Source organism: Moschus berezovskii, chromosome 14 (assembly GCF_049115385.1).
Source record: "Moschus berezovskii isolate FMDL1 chromosome 14, NW_MosBer_1.0, whole genome shotgun sequence".
NCBI lineage: Eukaryota > Metazoa > Chordata > Mammalia > Artiodactyla > Moschidae > Moschus > Moschus berezovskii.
This window is the reverse complement of record NC_142473.1, coordinates 60373274-60379865: the sequence shown is the minus strand read 5'-3', so window position 1 is coordinate 60379865 and position 6592 is coordinate 60373274. Positions and strand designations below refer to the sequence as shown.

General features: G+C 45.1%; 1 long non-coding RNA gene across 1 annotated transcript; it reads left to right on the top strand.

The window, feature by feature from the left end:
- Nucleotides 1-420: 420 nt before the first annotated feature.
- On the top strand, nt 421-2991 carry LOC148775647 (uncharacterized). Its single transcript, XR_016039045.1, has 3 exons — nt 421-670; nt 1075-1114; nt 2745-2991. It is a non-coding gene; the product is annotated as an uncharacterized LOC148775647 (long non-coding RNA).
- Nucleotides 2992-6592: the final 3601 nt, after the last annotated feature.

The window sequence follows — 6592 nt, the reverse complement described above, 5'->3', positions numbered from 1 at the left end:
TCTGTTGTCACTGATAGCTGTCATGAGGCCACAAAGGGAACCAGCCAAGGACAAGAAAGAAATAGAAAAGCTTATGTTCTTGATTATACAAGGAATTGCTGCTGGAGCCAGAACCACCCACTGAGGGCTTGTAGTGGTGAGAGGTGATACATTTCCTTGTTATATTTACGCACTGGAGTCAGGGTTTTCTCTTACCTGCAGCCAAGGGCATCTCATTGCCCCTTGTTATTGAGCAGGTTCTGGCGCACAGTGGGCAAATGAGCTGCCCGCCCGTGTTGGCTCCCTCATGTTATTCAAGCCTTTGGATGGTTGCGAGTACGGTTGCAAAACCTCTGGGCACCCAGCCAGAGCTGATGACTTGTTCACAGCTTTTTAGAAGCTCTGCATTCTTTCCTCTCTATTCCTTGAGCCAGAGACAATTCCTCCCTCCCCGCAGCTGGCCTCTGGCCTCGGCCCAGCCACCCCACCGACATGAATGCTGCAAGACTGATGGGGGCGGAGAGGCTGTGAGCCCAGGCCCCGAGACCCCAGCCCTGGCCGCTCTTTCTGCTCAGCCTCTGTTTTTCTCTCTCCTCTTCCCTCCAGGGACCTCGGCCTCTTCCCGACTTAGGATCAAAGAATTTTCAGAATATAAGAGGCCCTGGAAACGACCTGGTGCAAGCTCCTTGAGGTACAAAAGTGGAAATCGGGGCCCAGATAGAGGGGAGAAACTTGCTCCAGGTCATATGGATCTGGGACTAGAATCCAGGTCCCTTGACTCCCAGTCCAGGACTCTTTCCCATAGGCTACAGGAACATCATAATTTTACATAACTTTTTCTTTTGTGAATATCGACTGTAGAGCTGGCATTTCTTATTCCAGCACTCCTTTTCTGTCCCTGTGACAGCTGCTCTGATTTGGGCTTCCCAATCTCTTGCCAGGGTGTTGGTCTCACTTTAAGTCTGTCCAGTTCCCATCTACAATTCTACCATCCACACAGCAGCCAGAGGGATTGTCCGTAACACAGACCTGATTCTCATCTCCCCACTTCACTGCATAGGCCGTGTGACCCATAATCTGTAATCTGGTTTACAGATCCCCTCAGGACTGGTCACTGATCAACCTCATCTTCCAGGTAAGATCTATTTTCCCCACTACTAAACTTGATTGATGCTTCCTCCAGGCAGCTCTCCCACATCCCTCTGTAGTGAGCAGTACTGTATTAGAGTCTATCACAGGGCTCTTCTCAGGGTGGGAGGCTCTGACCCCAGATGTCTGCTCCCTGGATGTGAGTGCTTCCAAAGCAGAGGCTGCATCTGCTCAGTGTCCCTGCCTGCCTGCCCTCTCCACCAGATTTGACCTTGCCCTGTACTCTCCATCAGGCTCGAACTTGCCCATGTGCAGTTTCCTCCTGTTGGTTCCAGTAATCTGTCAATCATCCTGGGAAGGCAAGGAGTTCAAGGGCAAATGGCAGGAGATTCTGATTCCTCCTCCTGAGTGGGCTCCGTCCTGCCCGTCTTGGCCCCTCCTCAGAACTGACTTGGGTATGAGTACATCTCTGCTCCAGAGCACAGACACCAGATACTAGCCTGGGGCTATAGGAAGTCACAGGGGCAAAGCTTAGCAGACAGTGTCCTCTGAGCATAGCCAAAAAAGCCCCGAACTTGGAACTCAGTGCTGGGATTCTAGGAGCTCCATTTCCAGGAATCAAATCCTAAGGGGGAAAATTACAGAATGTGAAAAAAGATGGACATGGAAGAATTTATTTATAATAGCAAAAATCTGGAAACAATCTAGAAGTCTAGCAATAATTGAAAGGTTAAACATATGCTCTGATGGTGAAATATTGTACAGTCATTATTATGTTTGCAAAGAGTTGTTATTAACATGGAAAAGTGTTAAGTGAAAAAGAACAGAATATAAGACCATATATGTAGTATGACCATAACTGGAAAAAAATACATGAAGACTGGGAGGAAATAGACTAAACACTAAAAGTGGTTGACTTGGGGTAGAAAGATTAAAATTTTCCTTGGCTTATACTTTCCTGACAACAAAGGTCTGCTTAGTCAAACTAAGGTTTTTCCAGTAGTCATGTATGGATATGAGAGTTGGACTATAAAGAAAGCTGAGTGTCAAAGAATTGATGCTTTTAAACTGTGATGTTGGAGAAGATTCTTGAAAATCCCTTTGACAACAAGGAGATCCAGGCAGTCCATCCTAAAGGAAATCAGTTCTGAATATTCACTGGAAGAACTGATGCTAAAGCTGAAACTCCAATACTCTGGCCACCTGATGCGAAGAACTGACTCATTGGAAAAGATCCTGATGCTGGGAAAGATTGAAGGTGGGAGGAGAAGGGGACAACAGAGGATGAGATGGTTGGATGGCATCACCGACTCAATGGACATGAGTTCAAGTAAGATCTGGGAGTTGGTGGACAGGGAAGCCTGGCATGCTGCATTCCATAGGGTCGCAAAGAGTTGGACACAACTGAGCGACTGAAATGAACTGAACTGAACTGATACTTTCCTGTGCTTTCCAAACTTTCTACTGTAAACTCATACTCATTTTATAGTCAGAAAACTTCTACTATAAACTTCTATTCATTTTATAGTCAGGAAAACAAATTAGACAAGGAAAAAAGATCAGTTCTAGTTCTGACTTTGGTGATAATTGGGCACATGACTTCGGTCAAGTCAACCACCCTCTTTGTGATTTGACTTTATCTGTTTGTTCACCTGTTCCTTCCTTTTTCATTCTAGGAATCTCTCCAAAAGGCCTCACCTGTGCCAGCTGGGTACTAAGGACCCAAAAGTGAATCAGAACATAGATATGTGAAAAGATATTTAACCTTGTTCATAATCAGAGAAATATAAACTAAAATTAAGCCAGTTCAGTTCAGTTCAAAGGGTTATGTTTAAGTTTATCAGATTGGCAAAGCCTCAGAAGTTTGATAACATACTCTTGGCAAGACTGTGGGAAGTGAAGTTCTCTCACACTGTGTGTGGTGGGGATACAAAAAGGGGCAGGCTCTCTATGGAGGGAATTTGGTAAATTCTAGAAAAATTACATATGTGCTTATTCTTGAACATTATTTGTCATTGCCTTTCTTTGGGCTTGGAATGAAATAAAGACCTTCTCCTGTCCTGTGGTCACTGCCGTGTTTTCCAAATTTGCTGGCATATTGAGTTCACAGCATCAACTTTTAGGATTTTAAAGTCTTAGGTTTTATTTAAAATATGAACTCTTGGAGTGAATTCTCCTAAACAAAAAGTATTTCCCAGCTCTGCACCCTGAAGTAACCTAGACATAATGACAGCCAAATAGCACTGAGCACTCCTCACATCCAGTTTGTGGCCTCTCGTGTCACTTCTCATTTAAAGAACCAGAACTTCTTGGATAAATAGCTGATTCCAGATCTGGGCCAAAAATGCATAAGACAAATCTGGACATCTTGTCATACCAGAAAATCTGGAAGCTACTAAACACTGCTTAGGGTTCAGATCAAAAGAACTCAGAAGTCAATTAAAGAGATCCCTACTGGCCAAAAATGGGATGATTTGATAATAGCTGTAATAGAGTAAAACATATCAAATGCACTAAAACTATAAGATACGAATGATACAAAACCCCCAAAACAAACAAAACCCTGTTGGTCACCTTTAGAGAGTATTAGAGACTCAACTCCTTATTCTGAAACCTGATAAATAAGAGGAAAACATCAAGCACTTTTTTCACAATTCATGAATAGATTGTACCTCAGAGAAACCAGAGTTGATGACAGAAGTTTCTCTCTATAGAAATATCCAGTTAATAAATGAAGAAGAATGTAAAATATTGTTTTGAAAATCTCTGATAAAGTAGTGGATCTAGGCAATGATCTTCAAAGTCTTTTGGTGCTGGTTTAGTCACTAAGTTGTGTCCGACTCTTGTGATTCCATGGACAGGGGAGCCTGGCAGGCTATAGTCCATGGGATTCTCCAGGTAAGAGCACTGGAGTGGGTTGCCATTTCCTTCTCCATGGGATCTTCCGAACCCAGGAATCGAACCCGGGTCTCCCGCATTGTAGGCAGATTCTTTACCAACTGAGCTACAAGGGAAGCCCCTCAAAGTCTTTAGAAGCCCCCAAAAGAAAAGATAGATAATGAAATACTATGTGCCTTTTGAGGAAAGCACGATAGTCTTCCCTCTTATGCGTGATTTCACTTTCCACAGTTTCAGATATATGCTGTCGACTGTGGTCCAAAAGTATTAAATGGAAAATTCCAGAAATAATTCGTAAGTTTTAAATTGTGCACTGTTCGAAGTAGCACGGTGAAAGCTCACATCATCCCTCTCTGTTTTGCCCGGATGTGAATCATACAGTCCACTTGTCACTGATCAGCCACCTGCGTTATCAGATGGACTGTCACAAGTATCGTGGTGTTTATGGCCAAGTGATTCTGATTTTACTTAATAATGGCCCCAAAGTGCAAGAGTAGTGATGCTGGCACTTCAGATATTCTCTTTCTGTGCCTAATTTATATTATCCATTAAAATTTACCATAGGTATGTATACATAGGAAAAAATACAGTATGTAGTGTTTGGTACCATCTGAAGTTTCAGGCATCCACCAGGGGTCTTGGAACATACTCCCCATGGATAAAGGGAGACTACTGTACACACACCTCCTATGAAGAATTCTTTCTAAAACTTTAAATATGAATTTAATTAAGTCTTTAGATCTGTCAATTTATAGAAAAGGCAGGGGACTGAAGAATATGTTAAACAACACCGTGGGGGATGCAGTGGGAAAAGTCCGGAATGGGACAGACTACAGGGACAAACAGCATGGTTTATTCGACAAATGAGGGAAAAATAACAGAAAAGGGAGAAACCTACAGGTTGAAGGAACACGAAAGACCCAACAAACAAGTGACAAGTATGGACCTTGCTGGATCCTCGTCTAGGGCAAATCAATTTTAAAAGACCATTTATGAGACAATTGGGAAATTTTAAACCTGACTGGATATTTGATAATAATTTTTAAATATTATGAAAATGTATGTATGATAATGGTATCCTGGTCATGCCATTATAATTTAGAAATACATACTGTAGTATTTAGGGATAAAATAATTTAATATTTTGGATTTGCTCCAAATAATAAATCCAGTGGGGGAGGAGTTGGGGGTAGAAATGAAGCAAGAGTGGCCTTGTACACAGGGTTCTTTGTACTGTTCTATTTTGGGGTATGCTTAAAATTTTCCACAATAAAATGTCTTTGCAGCTTTCACGGAGGTGGGGAGGAAGACTCAGAGACAGCAACCAAGGAGGTCAGTTTCCTCTGAGGGGGCAGATCCCGGCACACTGCACCTCCCTCCGCAGTGAACCAGCAGGAATTGGCGTGTAGAGGGAGGGGCTCCCTTAGAGGGAACAGCAGGAGCACGGGCAAGAGGGTTCCCTAATCCGGGACAGTAAGGAGAGTGGCTAAGACAGAGATGGGGGAGGGCCTTGAAGGCGCAGCCAGGAGGCCCGGGAAGGGTTTACACTGGTGAGTAATATCGTGGGCTGTGTTTCAGCCATGTCACCCAAGCAATCGGACAGACTGGAGGAAGGAGCCTGAACGGGTGTGGGGAGATCAGAGTAGAGGCTGGGCAGGGGTCCTAGAGACTCCAGGAGGCCTGAGCTGGGGTGGCCCGGGGACAGGTTGGAGCAGCTGCATGGCTACAGTGAGGAGGTACTTGAGCAGTTTCTGGCTCGGGCAACTTAGTGGATGTTGGTGCTATTATTAAAATGGGGCAATGTGGGGAGCATTTAGGCGCCCCCATGTAGAGCCCTGGCTGAGAGGCAGGGACCTGGGTTCTGGCCCTAGTTCTGCTGTGTGGCTGTGGACCTTGGGGCACATCTCTACCCCTTTCTGGCCCAGGAGTCCCCATCTCTGAAGCCTCAGAGCAGAGGTTCTCCAATTCCACTCGGCCTGTGCGTGTATCCTTCTTACCTGCAAAGAGTTCACGAGTTCTCATCTTGCCTCGCTGAAAATCCAGTTGTGTGATGTCAATGGCATTTCCCTTCAGATAAAGGAAATGAGGTTAGCGAGCGTGTTACCAGGAAAGGAAAGTGAGTTGGGCCCCACCTTCGGCAGCCCCATGAGCCCCACCCCACCCTCACCCTGGGCATGCTAGGCCCCTCTGCCTGGAACTGGGGACCCGACACAGAAATGTCACGCTTCAGACAGAGACGCTGATACAACATGTGTGAGTATTGACTATTACAACTTTGATTTCCAAGCAGGGCTGGGCTCCCCAACAGAGTCAGCATCTTGTCTGGTGCCCATGGCCCGAACCCTGGCCACATTGGGCAATGGGCGTCACAGGAGGTTCCAGGGTCTCATTAAATATCAGCAGGGCCCTAATGATGAGTTCTTTGTACATGAAGAGGCAGAGGCCCAAAGAGGAGAAGGGACATGGCCAAGGTCATAGGGCAAGTCAGAGAACACGGGTGTAGGTTACATGACACCAACGGGGTCAGGTGGTCCCGGACAGCCTGTCATGTCACAGAACTCCCAGAATGTCCTGCTCTTGATGATGTCCCCAGAAAGTCCTTCTCCGGTTACAAATATTAAGTGTG